This window comes from Sinocyclocheilus grahami, unplaced genomic scaffold (assembly GCF_001515645.1).
Source record: "Sinocyclocheilus grahami isolate Dianchi unplaced genomic scaffold, SAMN03320097.WGS_v1.1 scaffold367.1, whole genome shotgun sequence".
Lineage (NCBI taxonomy): Eukaryota > Metazoa > Chordata > Actinopteri > Cypriniformes > Cyprinidae > Sinocyclocheilus > Sinocyclocheilus grahami.
Genome location: NW_015505546.1, coordinates 1365270 through 1386798, shown reverse-complemented (window position 1 = coordinate 1386798; position 21529 = coordinate 1365270). Strand labels below are relative to the sequence as shown.

Genomic DNA, 21529 nt, shown 5'->3' with positions numbered 1-21529 from the left:
ATATATATATATATATATATATATATATATATATATATATATATATATATATACAGTATATATATATATATATATATATATATATATATATATATGACATTGTACAAATAATTATTGTTACTATTGGCATTATACGGAGACACAATGGTCCGTGTCTCAAACAACATCAAACTTCACAGTCATGCAGGTGGAACTGGAACGGAGACTGTTGTATACTTAGGGTTGGGTTTACAGCGGAAATGTATCTGTCGTCCCATATCTAAAAGATAAGCTGCACCCACCAGTCACTTGTTTGATCTTAGAATTGACATACCCTTATGAATCATTACTGCAGTCTGAAGTCATTGTTTAGTGCTCAATCATATGACGACTCGCTGATCCTTGAGAAAACTTTCCCTCCCTTTAGTTTGGACCAAACCAATATTTTTCCTTTGAAATTAATCAGAGATGGTCACTAGAAAGTTTTAACACAAGTGCACCATCTTGTATGTGCACCCCTTTATTTATTTATTTTTACAAAATTATGTCATTATTATTCTGTTATCTTTACAACTGTCATCACAGCATGACTCAATTCATACTTCAGCTAGATTAAAATAAATACACCATTGTTTTGGCAACATCTTTTCATTCCACTTGCATGCTACTGTCAATATTTACCATATTTGATAATTTTTTGGTCTTTCAGATATGGTAAAAGTATTTTGGGGGGAATTTGCCCTCCCTTGAGTCATACCTCTCATTCTTTACCTGTGACCACATGAGTTAAAAACAGCCAACCAGAGACCCGGTGAAAGAATGTGACTCCTAGAGTGGCATTCAAAATGCGCTCGCAAAAGGAGTCAGTCATCTATTGTAGAAGTGAAATGTTTGTGTGTATAGAGGTATTGTGTCCTTTTAGTTGTAATGCGCCCTGTCCGTTTTTTTTTTGCAGTTCTCCAATTCTTTGTGGGCGTTCAAGTCTGTGCATAAATAACCTGAATGTTTGGCTTCAGGCATTTGAAACATTTAAAGCCACACTCAGATGCCGCCTGATAATTAAAATCGGTTGACAAAGACTTGACAAGTTCCTTCCTGTGAGATCAAATTTCAAGGAAATTGGGATATTTTTTATAAAGTATTTAGCAGTGTTAATTTTGACAGCAAATTTAGATTTAGTTTTAGTCATATTTTAGTCATCGGAATTGTTTTTAGTTTTAGTTTTAGTCGACTAAATATCATAAGATTTTAGTCGACTAAATCTACAGTAGATTTAGTCGGCTGAAATTGAATGGGTTTAGTTACAGTGCATTAATTTAACATTTCTCTAAAATTTCCAAACTCATTATATAGGTTTGATAGGTTTTATCATGATAGACACCAATTTAACTGCGGTGACACACAACATGCCTTTATGTTAAAGGGGTCATATGATGCTGCTAAAAAGAACATTATTTTGTGTATTTGGTGTAATGAAATATGTTTATGCAGTTTAAGGTTAAAAAAACACATTATTTTCCACATACTGTACATTATTGTTTCTCCTCTATGCCCCGCCTTTCTGAAACGCGTCGATTTTTACAAACTCATCGGTCTGAAAAGTGAGGTGTGCTCTGATTGGCCAGCTATCCAGTGCGTTGTGATTTGCAGACCAAACAAAGTAGTTTCGCTTTCACAACGAAGCACACAGCGCCTTCACGACATGGCGGCGGCAACAACAATACTACAGCGAGAATAAAAGGCACGCCTTCTTTCTTTGTGTGAACATTTGTGCGGCGTTATGCAAATCTTCCCACATCGTGACGTAGATGTCACGATGTGGGGGCATTAGAACGAGCCGTTTTAGGTAGGTGTGGTTGACTCTTAACTTTTATAAAGAATATCTCTTTGAATTTGAGACCATAGTCTTTGCAACTTTACAGATCTTCTTTATGCACCAAGATCACTTCAAAGAGAAAGGAAAAATTGGAATCGCATCATATGACCCCTTTAAAATTAAATAAAATTGTATTTATTCAGTGCGGTATTTTCTGTCTTTCTTTTGTTGCTTGATTATAATACTAATAATAATATGTTTAATTTATATAGCGCCTTTCCCAAGCTCAAGGACACTGTACAAAAGCAGTAACACAATAGACAGTCGATTCACATAATCATAAGCAGTCATTTTACAATCAATTAATCAAATTAAGTGGACAGTGGACATTTGCCCAGTCCGGGGATTGACATGATTGCAGTTGCATACCATGGTACAATTATGTACTGGAAACAGAGATACATAACATAGTATAAGTAATAACAGAAAAGGGATAATTTCAATAAGTAACAAACAAAGAATAGTAAATGCAACAAAAATACACAGAACGAAAATACTCAGAGACAATTACAGCTGGTAGTATAGGATGAGGAGACTGTCTAAAGAACATCTTATGACTGATAGTATTGGGTAAACAAGTAGGTTTTGAGTTGTGATTAAATACAGAGAGTGAGGTTATTGTCCTTAGTGCCAGTGGTATAGAGTTCCATAGTTTAGGTGCAATTACGGAAAATGACCTGCCACCCATTGAAGATAGACGAAATCTAGGTACAGTAGGAAGTTCACACCCTGCAGATCGAAGTGATCGAGGTGGAACATAAGGAGACAGTAGATCAGAGCGATAAGGAGGAGCAAGGCCATTGAGTGATTTAAAAGTAAGCAGAATAATTTCTTTAAGCAATAATTTTTTTGTAAGTAATGCAAGATGATACAGGGAGCCAATGGAGTTTAAATAAGATAGGGGTAATATTCTTGCAGCTGAATTTTGAATATATTGTAAACGAGAGATAGAGTGCAATGGTAATCCGGCAAAAAGAGCATTACTGTAGTTGAGGTAATCTGGCAAAAAGAGCATTACAGTAGTCCAGGCGTGATGTAATAAAAGCATGCACTAATGATTCAGCATCTTTTGGAGAAACATAGGATCGAATTTGGGCTAAACAGCGAAGCTGGGAAAATGCAACTTTGGATAGTTTACTAATGTAAACATCCAGAGTCAGTGAAGGATCAAGAGTAATGCCTACATTTCTGACAGTAGCAGATGGAAAAATTGTTGTAGCATCAAAGGTTGAAACTGGGAGCATTTACTATATTTTTTGTTGGTGAAGGGGGGCCAGTAATTCAAATTTCTGTTTTGTTCAAATTCAATTAGAATTATAATTTAGCCAGGCCTTTAGCTCATTAACACAGGTAGATAGTGATGTGGTCTGGTGAATAGAATCTTTTCTGCATGCAGTGTATATCTGAATATCATCAGCATAACAGTGATAATGAAAACCATGACGATGGATAATATGTCCAAGAGGCATGATGTAAGTAATGAATAGTAATGGCCCAAGAACAGAGCCCTGGGGAACACCCTGACTGAGTAAAGTAGTGGGAGATTTATAATTATGCATAGTGATGTAGTATTGTCTATCAGTGAGATAGGAAGAGAACCAGGATAGTGCAGCACCTGAGACACCTATCTCTGAAAGGCGGGAGAGTAATATCATGTGACAGACAGTATCAAATGCTGAGCTGAGGTCGAGCAGCAGGAGAATGGAGAGATTACCTGAGTCACCAGAGAGTAACAAATCGTTGACAACCTTAACTAAAGCAGTTTCAGTGCTGTGATGAGAGCGAAAACCAGATTGAAATGCATCGAACTGATCGCTGAGAGCTAGAAAAGACTGTAGCTGATTGGCAACAACTTTTTCCATAATTTTCGAAATAAATGGTAAATTGGAGATTGGACGATAGGAACTCAGCTGGGTCCAGGTTTGGTTTTTTAAGAACAGGAGTAACAGCAGCAGTTTTCAGTGAAATTGGAACAGTGGCAGAGATAAAGGACATATTTACTAAGTGTGAGACAGGAGCAGAAATGACAGAAGTACAGTGTTTCAAAAGGAATGTGGGTGCAGGATTTAACTGGCATGAGGAAGAATTAAGAGTTCTGTATTATTTCAGCAATTAAGGTTGGAGTTGTCAAGGTAAATTTATTTAACAGTTGAATATATTGAGCTTGCTCACAAGTAGAAGTGGTTGGTTCAGTGCCGAGAGACCCACATAGAGCATCCAGTTTTATTTGAAAGTGGCGCAAGAAAGAGCCACACAAATCATCACATTCATGTTGACTGAGACTATGGCTAGGTGGCTGGACTAATTTATTAACCATGCTAAACAGTGTTTTTGGCCTATTGTTAGCTTTATTGATGATGTAGGAAATATTGGAAGAGCTTGCTGCATTCAAAGCAGTTTTATAATAGCTAATATGTTCTGCAAATATTTGAAAATAGACAGTCAGGCCAGTTTTTCTAAAAAGGCGTTCAAGCTGTCTGCCTTTTGCCTTCATTGCATGAAGCTCAGCATTATACCAGGGAGAGGTGTGGGACAAAGGAACAGACCTAGTCCTAAGGAACAGACCTAGTCCTAATTGGAGCATGCTCATCTAAAACATCAACAATAAAAGGTCAGATATCACATATGGACAGGTGAATTTGAAAACATCAAAAATAGTAGAGGAAGCAACTGAAGCAGCAAAAGTATTTACATTGATAGCATTGATTTTGCGATAAGAAATGGTGGTATTACCAACACATTTAGTAGGATGTATTAATGTAAAGTCAAAAGTGATACTTTTATGATCAGAGATAGGAATAGCATGACTACTGATGGAGATGTTATTCACACCAGATGTACAAACTAAGTAATGTGTATGACCATGAGTTTGAGTTGGGAAATTAACATTCTGGATAAGATTAAAGTAGTCCAGGACAGTCTTCAATTGAGTGCTGTTAGAGCAGACAGTATCAACATGTATGTTAAAGTCACCAAGTAAGATGACCTGGGACGATGCAGCACAAGCAAACGTTAATAGTTCACAAAGTTCAGAGAAAAATTCAGTTTGCTGCTTAGGTGGCCTATAAATAAGGATAATTATAAGAGGACAGCTTGAGCCAATTTTCAGAACCACGTACTCAAAGGACTTAGGAATGTGAAAATCCAACTGAGTGATAAATAAAGAGTTCCGGTAGATGACCGCAAGACCACCCCCTTTACCATGTAAACAAGGTTTAGACAAGTATTGATATCCATTCAGTGTAAGCAGGTTAAGATGTTGTTAACCTAGCAGGTTAGAGGTTGTTGTCCGTAGTAAGTTCATTTAGATAAGGACCCTTATCCGAGATGGAGCGGCAGTAGAGGAAAGCAAATTGATTTTGTAGTACACCTTTATTTCCAGTTGTGTTGTAATTGAAGTTTGTCCTATTTATGAAAACAAGCGATCGCGGTGAACGACGGTCGCTCTGTAGACGAGTCGGATTATTCAAAGTTCTGTTTTTTGACCAGATACACAGAATACTAGTAGATGTTGACTGGTACACATTGAAAATCCTGCGGGTTGAACAATGCACATAGTGCGGGCGTCGGATGATGCCAAGTAATTAACAGTGCTCGTACGTCGCAACGTCAAGGCGCGGGTGCCCATTAAGCGCCTTGAGTTCACATGGCAGACACGTAGTTTCCATGTTGGAAGTTACTCCAATAATAAGGAGAACCAAAAGTGGGATGAGTGAAAAAAGTTTTCAGAGTTCCCACACCGGAAGTGACAGACTGACAGACTCACTAAAGTGAATGACAGATTAACATCAATGACTCAGACAATAGCAACTCAATTAGTCTGCTGTCCCTTTAAAACTCAATGCACAGCTGTAATGGATGCAATGTACTGCTACATGTTCTCCCTACTGTTTACGTTCACTTAAGACGTAATCAACTGTGTTTACGTGAATATTCGTCAAAACGGACAATTCAACATAATTGTGTGTGTAATTTTACGTTCATGCCATGCGAAAGAGTACTTGTGTGCCATGAGACACGCTTTCTGTGTGTGAATGCTTCAGTGTCTGCGCTCAGAAAACCAGACCGAATTGAGTTCTCTCTTGCGTCATTAGAGTTATCCATATGTCTGCTCTTCTCTTACTCCCACATATTGACATTTTTAACGTTTTACGTGACGTGCAGCAAGTGTATGTTATGCTGCGTTCAAGTCCTCCTGGGACGTTCATACTTATGAGTTGACAAGCCGTAATTACGACGTCAGGTGCGTTCAAGTCAGTTTAGTCGGCACAAGATGGCGGTGTACCTTCTTTTAATAAATTACAAGAAAATACAACAGGGTCTGTTAACTCTGGTGTGCTTTGCGTTTTTAATATTTTTAAAAAGTAATTTATGAAGCCACTTAAACCTGTATCGCATAAAAAACTTGTTATTAATTGTTATATTACAATCCTGCCACATTCAAAAAGCTTATTTTTTGTAAATAAAAAGCCTGACAATATCACTGCTTAATACCTATAAGTATTGTGATTTATGTTTTACTTTGGCAATCTCTCTGTCTCCCTCTGTCAGACATGCAGTTCTACAGTACTTGTCACTGACAACCCACTAAACTATCAATTTAAACAAACATTTACCGTCAACTACAGACGTTGCATTCATCGATTCCGCCATGTTTCTCATTGACACGCCCCCAACTCAGAAACTCGGGCCTTAAAGAAAATTTTGAGTTTCCCACTCATAATAACGACTTTGTGGTGGCGTTCATGTGCGTTCAACTCGTAAATACGATCTATCCGACATGACTTGAACGCACCATTAGCTTATGTCCCGCCGGTTCATATGTACGCATCTAACCTCCGAACCACTCAGCAGATTCGTTCTGAATGAATCTCTTGCCAAATCGTCCCTCCCTAAACATTTTCGTCTCGTTTTTATTCATTGATGAAAATGTCAATAGATTTACGTCATAGTTTTTGTCATTCAAAAAGAGTTTTAGTTCGTTATCGTCTCGTTGTCGTCGGTGAAAAAAATGTTGTTGACGAAGATTATTTGTCAATGAAATTAACACTGGTATTTAGTTATTAAAAGATATTTAGGCACAAGGTACAATTGCAATGTTTTTGTGTATTTCATAAACAATACTAATTTTGGTCAATTTTTTATAGTATCATTTTTTATTAAGAATTTTATTGGGATTATTTAATAAAAAAATGTTCAAGACACAAATTACATGTTGTTTTATTTATTTATTATGCATTTTACTTAGCTTATTTAATTAAAAGTGGACACCTTTTTACTGTTATTTTTCTATGAAGCATTTTGTTTAGTATATTTAGGAAAATTAGGACACAAATTTGTTTTATGAAGTATTTAATAAAATGTATTTAGTAAAAAATATTGAGGACACACATTTCAAGTCCATTTAAAATCTATTTAAATGTTTGATTATTATTATTATTATTAAGTATTTTATTGTGTTTAATACCCATTTTGGATACTTTTTCATTTAGATTTTTTAAATAAATAAAATAAGTTATTTAATTTAAAAAATATTCAGAACACACATTTTTACTTTATTGGGATATAGCTGCATCCTAAATATCATTATAAATGTGGTCAGCTTGAGTCTTTTTTTCAGATTTTTTTTATATATTTCATTTTCATTCTTAAACAAAACTTAGTTAAAATTTTAAAAAGATTAAATTTAGTTTTGGTTATATTATATTGAATTTCAAACCATATGCATATAGCTTAAGTGTCCAAATATATTCAGTGACTCTATCCTGTTTCCAAAAATGTGGTAATTTTTAATAACATCTGTTATAAAACTACAGCATAAATGCATCATATTTTGCAGCTGTCTAGAAAGCCAGAGAGAGAACGAGAATGAGAAAGTAAAACAAAATCTCTCGGAGGTAAAATTACATACATTTGCACTTTTACAGCCTAGCTCAAGTTCTTTGAGAAATGCATTACGACTCTGGGTGGAAAGTCCCTGGCACAAGCTTTTTTCAATATGTTCGACCTCTCATTACTCAGCAGTTCGGTGTCCTGGTTTCCGTGAATTAAGTAATGCAAACCTTAAACGGGCGTCCTTTGGGTGTTACCTAGTCACGGAAACCCCCTGATCAATTGCATGGCACATAAGCACTCAAATAACCATGATTTTGATGACTTACGACTCTAGTCTTGTTCCCCCAGAGAAAACGCAATGATATTGCAGAAAATAGCACAGATTTTGGTGATGTATTATTACCTGGGGCTGTAATTGTCTATTTCGCAGACGAATGCACATGTGCTCGCACCCACACGCAATCAGCAAGCAAGCCACTACCTCATTTCCTCTTCCGACACTTTGTCCTGTTCTGTGGTCGGGAATGTCATGCACCTGTGCCTTTTCTTATGAATTCATGATTTATGTTGCCACTGTTAAACTTGGGCTCGGCTGGGCTGTAACAGGGAAAGCGTAGGAGGAATTTGCACATTAGGGGTCCAGCCGCAGAGGATGTGCTCCATTGTTGGAGATCCGAGATACAATAGCCTGTCTATTTATCTCTATTCTTTGGCGGGATGAATGTGAATGAAAATGAATGAAGGTCTGGGCAGGTTGTTAAATTGAAATGCCAAGTGATCCTGTAAATCAATACATATGACCTCAAGAGCTATTAAATACAGTTCAGATGGAAGTTTGGGATTATACGATGTCTCTTTTCCACTTGAAGCTCCCCAAAGAGACTGTAATGGGATGTTTGGCGCAGTTCTGTTGCTACAATCACTGTAGTTTGCAGACAATGAAATTCCTCCTACGGGAGAGTTTTCAAGAACAGACTGTTATTTGATATAAGAGTGTGCATGGGAAACAGAAATGGTATCCTTCCCATGGTCAATAGTAAAATCAAACCCGGAAAAATCAAGCTTTTTAAAAGTTCATATTCCACCCAGATTCAATGGAATCCAGGACATACACCAGCACAACTCGAAGACCTTTTCTGGTGAACCTTAAGGAATGGAGGAAAAGCTAAAAAGCTTGTTGAGAGTACACACCACCTGACCGATACAGTCAAAATTTTAAGACAGAACACTGAATTGCTTACGTATTTGCTCTCCAAACGAGTAGACTGAGACAGACAGGCTCTCAAAACTCTTAACTTAAAAATGAAAGAGTTTTATTTGTTTTTATAACTGAAATGTAAATACCTGTAATAATACTTGCATTCTAAATCTACTGTTTGCTTTCCTTAAACAATTCAATTCAATTCAAGTTTATTTGTATAGCACTTTTCACGATACAAATCGTTGCAAAGCAACTTTACAGAAAATTAAGTTTCTACAATATTTAGTAGAAGCTTATCAGTGGTGACTGTCAGTTAATGTACATATAGCAGAAATGTACAGAAAAATCAATTAAAGACGTAATCAAACAGACGATGAACACTATTAACAGCAATTATTATATGATGCAATCAAACTTATATCAAAATGTGGTAGTTCTGTATGTTGTTTCAGGGTTGGCATCATCTGAGGTCCTCTGAGGGCTTGGATCATCTCTTCTCCGGTGTTCTAGATCCAGACTGAAGCTTGTGTAAATCCTAGTTACCTCGGGATGTCAATCCCGTGGCAGAAACAGAGAAACAAATAGAGACATAATTAGCATAGCTGCTGTTCCAAGCAAGGAAAATTTATTTGTTTAACCCAAACTAAAGAATAATAATGTGCATTTGATCAGATATAACTGCAGTACAAGATTATGAGATGCATTATTTGAATGCTTGGCCAAAGAGGTGTGTCTTTAATCTAGATTTAAACAGAGAGAGTGTGTCTGAACTTCAAACGTTATCAGGAAGGCTATTCCAGATTTTGGGAGCCAAATGCGAAAAAGCTCTACCTCCTTTAGTGGACTTTGCTATCCTAGGTAAAGTCCATAGTTTTGTGAACTTAGGGAGCGTGATGGATTGTAGCATGGTAGAAGACTAATTAGGACTTAAATGTCACGAATCAAGCCTCTGTGGCTCCCTCCGATCACCACCAGAGGCAACCGTCACCGGAGTACTAACTGTTCTCGCGGACTTCATTTCCCATCACCCCGTACCGGAGACTGATTACCTGCACAGGTGCTGATCATTATCCTGAATATTTAATCAGGGCCTACCCTAACCTCTGTGCAAAGTCTTGTTTTTGCTATTGCTGACATTTCTGAGCATTTATACCTTGTTTGATTACCTGTTGCCTACCTGGATTGTTTATACCCGCCTGATCGTTCTCTGCCTGCCTCTTTGACCTTGTCTGCCTATTGGATTTGTTCTATTCTCTGTCTGCCACCTGCCTCGACCCTTTGCATGGACTCAGCTGCACATGGATCCCAACGTCACTGAATCATCATTACACTAAACCATTAAGGGCCTTGTAGGTAAGTAATACTATTTTGTAACTGATACGGAACTTAATAGGTAGCCAGTGCAGAGACTGTAAAATTGGGGTAATATGATCATATTTTCTTGACCTGGTAAGGACTCTAGCCACTGCATTTTGGACTACCTGTAGCTTGTTTATTGAGGATGCAGGACAACCACCTAGCAGTGCATTACAGTAGTCCTGTCTAGAGGTCATGAATGCATGAACTAGCTTTTCTGCATCAGAAACAGGTATCATGTTTCGTAACTTGGCAATGTTTCTAAGATGGAAGAATTCTGTTTTTGTAACATGGGAAATATGATTTTCAAAAGACAAGTTGCTATCTAATATAAGACCCATATTTTTGACTGTAGAGGAAAGAAACCGTACACCCGTCTAGTTGCAAATTGTAATCCATTCTGTGTACTGTTTAAAACGAGCAACAGTGAGTAAAACAATGGTAATGTGTGTGAATAGAGTATTAGCAATGTAAACGAGATTAGCGGCAACCACGCTGCCGATGCTAATAGCGGACTCGGGAAATCAAAATAAAACTAGTGATAACAAGGCGCTCTGATTGTTTTTGTTGTAGAATACGATAGAGGATATATTCACACGTTATAGAAACGAAAATGATGGTGTATAAAAGTGATTTTAAGATAAAAAAAAATAGACAATAAAGAATTAACTTGACAGAGCTCAAACTCAAAACACACAGCCTAAACACTATAGACTATGTCTAGTGCAACTTGAGCTCCACTGTCCTGCAGAATTTGGCTCCAGCCCTGATCAAGTTCACCTGGCCTGTAACTTTCTAGTAATCCTGAATATCTTGATTAACTTGTACAGGTGTGTAACCTAAACCCTGCAGGACTGTGGACATTGAGGGTCAAAGTAACCCAAAGAAACCCCGGCCTAGTGGATTAATTTTGGAGGATATCTCAATTTGTTTTTACTACATTTTGAAGGAAATGCTTTTTTTTTTTTTTTTTTTTCAAAAATATGTGGTGTGTTGGCACCAGTGCAACAGGTTCTACTCGAACCTGTGACAGCCAGCATGGGAGATGGGCACTAACAAGGATGCTAAAGACAGTAGCCTCTAGCAACAGTTGCTAGTGCACCTCTTGAGGCCAAGGGAATGATTTGTTACCTGCAGAGCTCTTACAAGTCAGCCTCCATTACACTCACCCCCATCTGGGTCATGGCACCAATGCAACTGGTTCCACTTAAAACAGTAACAGCCAGGATGGGAGGTGGGCACAAACAGAGATGCTAAAGACAGCATTCTCGAATGACAGTTGCTAATGCACCTCTTGAGGCCAGGGGAATGATATTGTATCTGCACAGTTCGTACACGTCAGCCTCCAATACACTCACCCCCATCTGGGTCATGGCACCATTGCAAGCGGTTCCACTCAAACCAGTGACAGCCAGCATGGGAGGTAGCCTCTCTAATGACAGTTGCTAATGCACCTCTTGAGGCCAGGGGAGTGATGTTTTACCAGCACAGCTCTTACCTGCTAGCCTCCATTACACTCACCCCCATCTGGTTCATGGCACCAATGCAACCTGTTCCACTCAAACTAGTGACAGCCAGCATGGGAGGTGGGCGCTAACAGGAATGCAAAAGATGGCAGTCTCTAGCATTAGTCGCTAGTGTGTCTCTTGAGGTTTACCTGCATAGCTCTTACTAGCTGGCCTCTATTGAATATATATTAAGAATTACATCAAGGCGCACTTTCATTCATATATATATTTGATGATTGCCAATGTCAGTTCTAGATGAGTCACAACCATCTGGAGTCTACATTACTTATTTCACCAGTGGTATGCAAGATGGGTAGACATCTACTTGCTGGCACGTTGACTCAAGCTGATCAAGTCAAATCTTCAACCTCATTTGTGTTAATGAGCCAATGGAAGCTCTGAGAGGAACCAGGAGAGGCTTGGGGATCAACTTCTAAAGGCTGGGCAATGTCAGAGTTAGTCTTGCCTTTCTAACACCTCTCTGCTGCCATCCGCTCATGTCTCAGGTCTTGGAAAAAGTGTAAGATTGTATTACAAACACATACAAGTTCAGTCCACCATCCCCGCCCCCAGCACATACATTTTTGTACATACTACACCCCCACAGCTGTGCCCGAGGCGGCAGGGTCTTGTTTATCGTACCAATGCAGCTGTCCATGACGGCAAGAGAGAAGACAAGAAGGAGGAAATGTGACGGAAGCAAGATGAAAGGGTGAAAATTAGTTCCTTTATTCTCACTTATGGATTCGAAAAATTCGGCAACCTTACCATGTATTAGATCACAAAACAGGAAAAAAAATATTCCCCCATTAGTCGAGAGGATCAGAAAGTACCACTACCTAGGACTTGAGTTTTTCAAAGCACGTTCATGCTATGTGACAGTGTGCAGCCAGCGCCAACAAAAGAGAGTCTGAGATGGTGGACAGAAAGCCAGAGGTTACAATTTCCATTCATGTCAGTAGCCAGGTTTTCATCCAAAGTTGCAAATTTAACTTTTTTATTAGAATGTCGCATAAAACATTTGTGAATAAGCACCATTTCCATTTGACGAGTCAAAGAGAACAAAATCTTCACTTCCTGATAAACTGATACTAAATATCACAAAGAAAAGTAGGAGAACCCACTGAATATAATAATTTCCATATATAAAAAAATGACTTGTGCCTCAGAGCGAGCAGACGAAACACAATAAATGTGGTCATTGCTTTCGGAGGTGGATGCCTGCTGTTCGGAAACACAGTCGTGTATCAGTTCTGGGAGGCAATTATACAGAAATACTTTGATGACAGTCTTTGCCCGGGCATTTCAGAATGACCACAGCAACATTTCAGATGCTGTGCAATGAGATCAGCCCGCTGGTTTGTCAGGTTATGCCATCCCATTGCACAAAGTCACATGATGTTTTTGATAGCATGGAGGAATTTATTCGCCAAATGCATTGCCATCTCACATTATTCGCATGAACACTTTTTCGCACAAGACAAAAACCACCTCGAGTGTGTAAACTTTTTTGTGAATTTCGAAATTTGGCATTTCCAAACACTCAATATACAAAATGTGCATTAAAACAGGGTGATGGAAACATAGCTAGTGGCAGCATTAAAAAAACAGTACACACACACAAAATAACTCCTGGATAACCAACTACATCTCCCAATATTCTGAAGTGCGTATCCAGACATGAAGCCATGGTTGTCATATTCATAAATACCATGGAACATTGACAGATGATTTTGTAGATCACATGACAATGCCAACATGGAAGATGTAGTATGTCCACAAAGCAAGTTCTTCATCAAATGCAATAAATACCAATGTGTGAATTTGGACACAGAACCACAGTCAATGGTGAGCCATAAATATGTGACTAATCACTGTGGAGCTAATCATGGCAGCGTTGTTTAGCTAATTGCCCCACAAGAACACACACAGACTCAGTCCCAACAGAATGACTACACTGATCTGTACCAACAATAATGCCATTTCTGTCAGGACCACTATCGTCAGAATGATAGATACTTAGCATAAAGTTTGGTTTGGCGGTATGGTTCTGTTCTGGGCAAAAAACCTCCCTGCCCATCCATGCAGCCTGTCATGAATGAGCAGGGAGAGCAGCAATAATAACCCCCCCAGGGTTAACAGAACAGAACAATGCAGATATCATTAATGTACTCAATGATATTTAAGTGTAACACTTTATTCAAGATAAAGGAGTCTGATTAGCAAGGAATATCAGAAAGCTAAGTCCTGACTGTGGCGAAAGGTGGAGCTGGGGATGGAGGAGGGTAATTTGCTCCGAAGCAAGCTAAAAGCTGCTGAATACTGATTACAGCTTATATAGGAATGCCGCGATAGGTGTCGTATTCCTATAGGTAGATGTGATCAGCTGAGAATCAGCTGATGCAAGCTTGACTCACGTGACCTGCCAGAACTAACGCTAAAGCTTAATTTCTTGATTAGATCACCATGTTATTACAATCAAGTCTTATGTTGCATAACTTAATTTCACTTGCATGTTGAGTTCACGGGCCTGTCTTGACATGCTGCATTTAGATACACCCAGGAAATCATACCTCAGTCCCACAACATAATACTATAGTGAGGTCAGTTCTGGGCTGTCAACAAAGGGTTGAAGGTTCCTGCAAGATGCAATCCTTGAGCTATCAGCACTGTTCCCTTGAGTAAGGCACTCGGGTTACTCCAGTTGGATTGTCCCTAAAATAAGTGCACTGTAAGCTGCTTTGGGCAGAAGTTCCTCCACATTATACCTCATTACAATTGGGATTAGGGTGGTTTTGCTGTTGATATGCAATTCTTAGAGCACGTTTCTAACCAAAACATCATGCATTGTTTACAAGAGATCTATTTTATATATTCATGGACTACCTGTCAATCAAATCAACAACCTTAATGTTGCTAGCATCATTCACTACTATTTGAGCTATAGGAACATGCTGAATGGATTCCAGCCAGAAGTTTTTTCTTTTCAACTGCTTACACACAAAATCACACAATTTCTGAAACTTGACACTCAAACACCAGAACCACACAGCAAATATGCAAAACCATACACTAATTTTCGGCCTTTGACTGAGTTTTCAATTTCATAAAACACTTTTTGCAAAACACAACACACAATTCTCTATATAACACACAAAAATCTAACAGGAAGTATCTTGATTTCCTTTTTCAAACACAACCGATCAAAATGCCACACTTATTCATCAGTGCCTCACTCTAACTCCTCCTATGTGCAAACCCTCATTGCTTTACTAAACACCAAGCAGTCATAGCTTTAGAACAGGCCTATAAATACACATCTGCACAACTACACATGGTTGATGTATGTCTTTTCTTTCGTACTGTGTAATACACAACCACAAATCCTTACAGTAAAAAAAAGTTTGGTTTCAAACTTGCTTTCGTGTTTACCATGAATTTTTCAACATATCTCTGCCAATTACTTCCAGTGTGCAATTCTTGGATTTGTGTGTAAAGTTTTGAAAATGTGTGTAAGCAGTACAACACTGTAAGCAATCCTGATATAGGTAGCAATATAATTGCAGATACATACTGTGATAAACTCCTTTTTGTGGTAGATTCAAGAATGTGAGCATTTAGAGTGCAAGAGCTGCCAGCAGACCTTAAGATGTCCCCCTAGGGCTCTTTCAACGGTCACTTCTTTGAAGACTCTGTGACATGTCCTTGAACTGGTCTATGTAGAATACCTACAAGAGTAGTGACAGTATTGAATTTCGTCCATTTGTAAATCATCCTGTCAACTTATCAAGGACCAAGTGCTAAGAAGCCCTTTCAAGTCCTCCACAGCTTCTTCTGAGGTCCTTTGATGTCTCTTTTAGTACGGGACATCGACCCTGAATAGGCCTCTATTGCAAAAATAGATAATCAAATTGCATGCTTTTATTTTATATATGACAGACCAGTGTTATTTTACTATCATTAAGATATTATTCGTTTTTATTCATTTGAATAATTTTTATATTTTCCATTTTATTTTTTGTTGAAGTTTAGGTAATTGTGTGTGTGTGTGTGTGTGTATATATATACTGTATGTATCCTTCGAAAAAAAAAAATCTGATTTTTTTTTCTCAGAACCCTGTCAAAATATGACTCACAACAACTGATAAAGTACACTTTATCCTTTTAAAGTACTCGTCACAACATAGAAGGATTGTACTGTCCTTTTTCGTTGTGGGTGTGCTAGCGTGACTGTGTATCTTAGCATGATCGTGTATTTTTCCTTGCAGGTCACTCTGCATTTGAAGTCATTTGTTCTGGAACAAGACCTGACAAGCTCAATCCAGCCAGTCATGACCCACCCTGCTAAAGGAGGCTAGATTTTTTTTTCGGTCACAGCAGTCTGTCGGAAACAGACAGGCAGGGCATCATGGTAGAAGTAGACATGGGGTTCTGTTTTGCGGTGCTTTGAAATATGGGCAGCTGACAAAGTGGTTTCCAACTCATTACGAGGAATTTTTATTTGGTGGAACACTCGAGAAAAAAACACATTTGTTTTGTTAAAATGTATCAAGGTTAAATCTAAAAACATTTTAAATGAATGAAACATTTTTACAAATGAAACATTTTAAGTGCCTCATAGCAAGATGGTCCCCAGTTCAATTCCCAGCTGAGCGAGGCGGCCATTCACTTTGTGATTACTAAGAAAATAGACTTAATTTTAGACCTATGCTGTGAAAACAAGTCTTGATATTTTAAGGATTTTTAGTTATGTGTAGGCTACTAGAAAACAAGACAATAAATAGATTCTTCAGACAGAAAAGTTCAAACCCTCAACCGCTTATGAATAATTTTCTTTGTCACACAGGTAATTTTTTATAATAAAAAGTAATTTTAACCATAAATTAGGCATCAAAGCTGCTCGAAAATATGCACACAAGGAAGTCACAAGGTTAAGACCTGGCACATATTTTCCAGCAAAGCAGTTCTGGGTTGGCCTACTAATCTTCATCAGTTTTTTCCATAAATTCATTTGTAGAACATTTTGTTCACACTTTGTTAAGGTCCAATTCTCGCTATTAACAAACCATAAAATTAAGCTTTAGCGTTAGTTCTGGCAGGTCACGTGTTCTGGCCTATCGTTGTGTTGGGGGGTCCGGGCCTATCGTTTGTGTTGGGGGGGGTTATTATTGTTGCTCTCCCTGCTCATTCATGACCGGCTGCATGGATGGGCAGGGAGGTTTTTTGCCCAGAACAGAACCATACCGCCAAACCAAACTTTATGCTAAGTATCTATCATTCTGACGATAGTGGTCCTGACAGAACTATGACTTTTGCCTCAAAAACTCCTAATTTGCTGGTTATTAATAGTTAGTAAGGTAGTTGTTAAGTTTAGGTATTGGGTAGAATATGTGCTTTATAAGCACTAATAAACAGCCAATATGTTAATAAAAGGCATACTAATAAGCAACTCACTTAATGGTGAGAATGGGTCCCTATGCTAAAGTGTTAGAAAAATATCATGTTTTATAAGTTACAAAAACTATGTGGCAGGCATTATTTATGGCACTACTCAAATAAAAACTATCAACAGTTGTTGTAAAATCAAAGTTTAGGTTGAACTCATCCAAAATATTTAGACTGGATAATCTAATGTAAATTATGAACATGCACTGTAATTCTTTATTATAAAACAGTGTTCCTTAAATTTGATTGGCCAAGTGGCATTTCAAAGATTGATGCTATGTCAGTCAGCCCTGTTGGATTCCAGGCCTAACATGTCACTTCAACATGCACAAAAGTATATCTCTTCTGCTTTTTAACATGCAAATTGAATGCTCTAGGGTTAATTATTGATTTAATGTCTATTTCAGTGTTGATTCAGCATTTAAAGTCTGTGTGGGTTTAATGTTGATTTGCATTGATTCACTGAATCAGCATTGTTTAACTGTTGATTGAGCATCGTTTCAACTTCGATTCAGTATTTAGTGTTGATTTAATATTGATTAAATGTTCCTCAAAAGGAAAAGCATAAATACAATATCTGTGTGACGTAGCACAAACGGTGCAGGACAAGTTCTGCAGCAAAACTGAATATTAAAGGCTAAGGATTTGAACAAACCCTAACACTAAATATGAGTAATAATAATGTTTTTTGTGCCTATATTGCACAGAAACTACAATCTCACTCATTGTACCCTGTGGTTAAATACAGCCCTATTCAAAACAAACCGATTTTTTATTGCTTCTGTAGACAAAAATATAATGAATGTGTCTGAAAATATAATGAATGTGTCTGAAATTGTGATTCATCCTTGTATGCAAACGATCCCTGTTCTGACCTAGTGAACATGTCAAGGCATGACTCTGACGCCTCCCTGTGCTCTGTAATCTGAGATGTCTCAGGGGAAGCTGAGGAGTGGTAATTACTGGGCAAACATCCGCAAGAACAACCCAAAGTAGTCAATGCCTTGTCCTCACAAGACACCTAAGTCTAGCATTAGTGTTCTGCCTTCTCACCTCTCACCTTATCAGCATTGGTTGTGGTACATCATAAATAATAAGTGGTTGAAAGTTTGACACTATTGAACAAAAGACAACAGACTTTCTCAACACCGGAGAGAAAAGTGGGGAATGGATTCTGGAAATGACAGAATCAGGTTCAAACTCACATCACTTGCATAAGCAAGCACCATGGCTCAACATGTCAGAACATGCGCACTAACTGCTAGGTCAGCACTCCAACAATGTAGCGGATGTTTTTATCCAGAGCGACCAGAAGTTCAGTGTAGTGATCAGCTGTCCAACATTCAACTGGTCCATCAGTGAGGCTGACTAAGAGAGTTCTACATTTTCCCTTCAATAGCTTTAATATTTTTAAGTGTCTGTGATTTTCCAGAAACAACTTCTAAGACAGGGTTTTAGCTTGTTAGCATGCTAACAGTAACTTTTGTACTTTTACATGCCCTTTAAAAGTTTAATTGGAACTAGAAGAGTATAACTTGTTGATTAATGTCTGACTGAAATCATACCAGCCATTTTTTGCAAAGTGGGACTAACATCCATCCTGGAGCCATTACCAGCATCTCAAGCCGTAGGCAGGAAAACACCCTGGACAGATGGCTAGTCCATCACATGACACACACCCACCTACAGACAATTTAGTTTCCAAGTCACCTATCCTGCATGTTTTTGATTGAGGGGAAATCAGAGCACCCAGAAGAAACTCACAGAAACTTGGGAAGAACATGCAAACTCCACACAGAGAGGCCTCCTGATTCAGCCAGGGCTCAAACTGGAGACCTTCTTGATGTGAAGCAACAGTTCCACCCACTGAACCACAGAGCTGGACTAACAGACCAGACCAACAGACCAACTTGTCAATTGTAACTAGTGTATGTGCACACTAATTGGACTAGCCAAGGCCTTGACATTGTGCGTTCCTTAAGACTGACTAGTTGTTCATAAAACCTAGTGACAAGTCATTTATGAAATGATGTAGGTTGGACATACTGTTCAAGGACCCAAATATGATAGCTTAAGGCTCACAACTTGCAGAACTTGTACCAGACACTGTGCTACACTACCTTTTCATTTTACATAAGCATAGCAACACTAGTTGTGCCGATAGGCAATAGTATCGACGATAGAGATATCGCCTGTGACTATTATTATTATTAGCAGGCGATCTAATTAATATTAGGGCTTCCATCATATTTCTTGTTCCATCATATTTCTTTTTCCGTGTTTTTACAGTGTCGTGCATTATAACCAATTATACACGATTCCGTTGACTATAAATGCAGTGGCCAATCAAATGACGCGTTCAAATTAGTCATCATCGCTGAAACAGCAGAGTTTTGTTGTTGAGTGCGCACGATCGCTGACTGAATTCTGCTCTCTTGCAAATTCTCTCATCATAAACAACAAAGTGCAGATGTACATACGATGCAAGTATAAGAGATTTATTCATCATACAGTGTAGACCGCTTCACTGATTATAATTGGAGTGAATAAACTCGCGCTAGACTGAAGCCAGTGATGATGTTCTTTGATAATGTAAATGTAAGCAACACTAAATATTGTCTTACCGACTGTCTCGAGAAAGTCCCTCACCTCAATCTTTGAATGGGACACTGTGTACCTAATATGTACATGCCTAGCAACATGAAGAAGACAACACAGACCACCTTGTTTAAAGACACATTCCTAAAGAGCAAATCTCCAAATGTATGACTGCACTGGAGACATTACAGTGGAACAAAGACTCTTTGCAGGCCTCGGGACTTGAGCCACGCCAAGAGCGTCCAGAAACCGCTAACAAAGAAAGGTGTGACGGTAAGAACCCAAGAGACCCAACATCCCTCCGAGGGTTTTGACTTACAGAAGTACTGTCAGAACACCCACACCCGCTCTTCTGTCAGTCATGCATGGGTCACGTCCACCTTTAAGGATCTATTGAGGTTTCATCATTTGATAGACAATTTGTCCTCAGGCATCAAATCTTATGTTCACGTTTTGTTGTCCCAGAAAGCACACTACACTACTGTAGGAGGAAGGAATTATTTTGTGTAGAGTCCAGCAAATATGTGACCTAATTAGGCCTTGCGTTTTCAGAGTGTTTCCGTCTTCCCCCGCATGTATCCGAACACAAAGGTCCAGTGTATGCGCCCACTCGCAGATATGTAGCCTGAAGGCCTTGGCGTAGTTGCAACTACTGTTGTCCTTCCTAGACTTGTCCATCAGTGTGATGGGCCGACAAATGGCACAATGAACTGAATGATCACCATGAAGACAAATAAACAAACAGTTACCAAGTAAACATATATCAGATGACTCAAGGCTAAAAAATTATAATCTTCATGTGTTTCTGCATTGGTATCCCCAGAGACTGCATTAACATGACTGTGCAACATAACATCCTGACACCAAGGGATCATGGGAGAGATGTTGAACTAAAATAGCATTTGTCTTCTAACCTACGGCTGTATTGCTTGAAAGTGGATCGCTGACTCACACGCTCCCAGAAAACCACACCCAACCTCCGCCTGGAGACTTTTTCTGCAGTCATAGTTTCCATGAAAATCAACTAGATACCCGCAGGTGGGTTGAGACAGGTTGTCTCTTATTTCTATTTTCCTTTGACCAGATCAGACAGCAGACCGCAAATATTGCACTTTCATTCCACAGGCCTGCATTTATACAAGGAAGTGGAGGAAGGAAGGGGGTTTTCAAACAGTAACACACTTTTTACCATGTCCCGACAAGCCCTGCGACTGCCTGCTGTGACAATAAAAAGACTTTGAACCAGAAATTGAACTTGAACTTTTTGCCCATCTCTTATGCACAAAACACACCCATCACATTGCAAGGGATTGTGGGTAGTTGACATATGATTGCTTAGGTGTTTTGGTGGGTGACAGGACATTGCGAAGAAGCTGCTAAGGTGTTCTAACATTGGTTCTGAATGTCTTCTTCCCTACTACAGTATATAGTAACAAAAAAATAAATAAAATATATATATATATATATATATATATATATATATATATGAGACAAGTATTATGTCCAGATTCACAGTATTCATAAAGCAGTAGGTGAAAACTACAGATCTACCATTTCCAACAAGATTCTGAAATGCACCTCCATTGGACACTTTACTATTCCATGAGGCCTCAGGAGAGGAGCCGTGGAATGCCTATGAAATGATGGCACCGTTGGTCACATGACAATAGCAACATGGTGAATGTAATGCATTCATATTTCATTCATACTATACAGAACACACTTTTAACA

General features: G+C 38.5%; 1 long non-coding RNA gene across 1 annotated transcript; it reads left to right on the top strand.

Annotated features, from left to right (window-relative positions):
- The first annotated feature begins 10023 nt into the window (after positions 1-10023).
- LOC107549295 (uncharacterized) lies at positions 10024-21002 on the top strand. Its single transcript, XR_001604546.1, has 3 exons — positions 10024-10244; positions 20622-20836; positions 20924-21002. It is a non-coding gene; the product is annotated as an uncharacterized lncRNA (long non-coding RNA).
- The last annotated feature ends 527 nt before the right edge of the window (positions 21003-21529 follow it).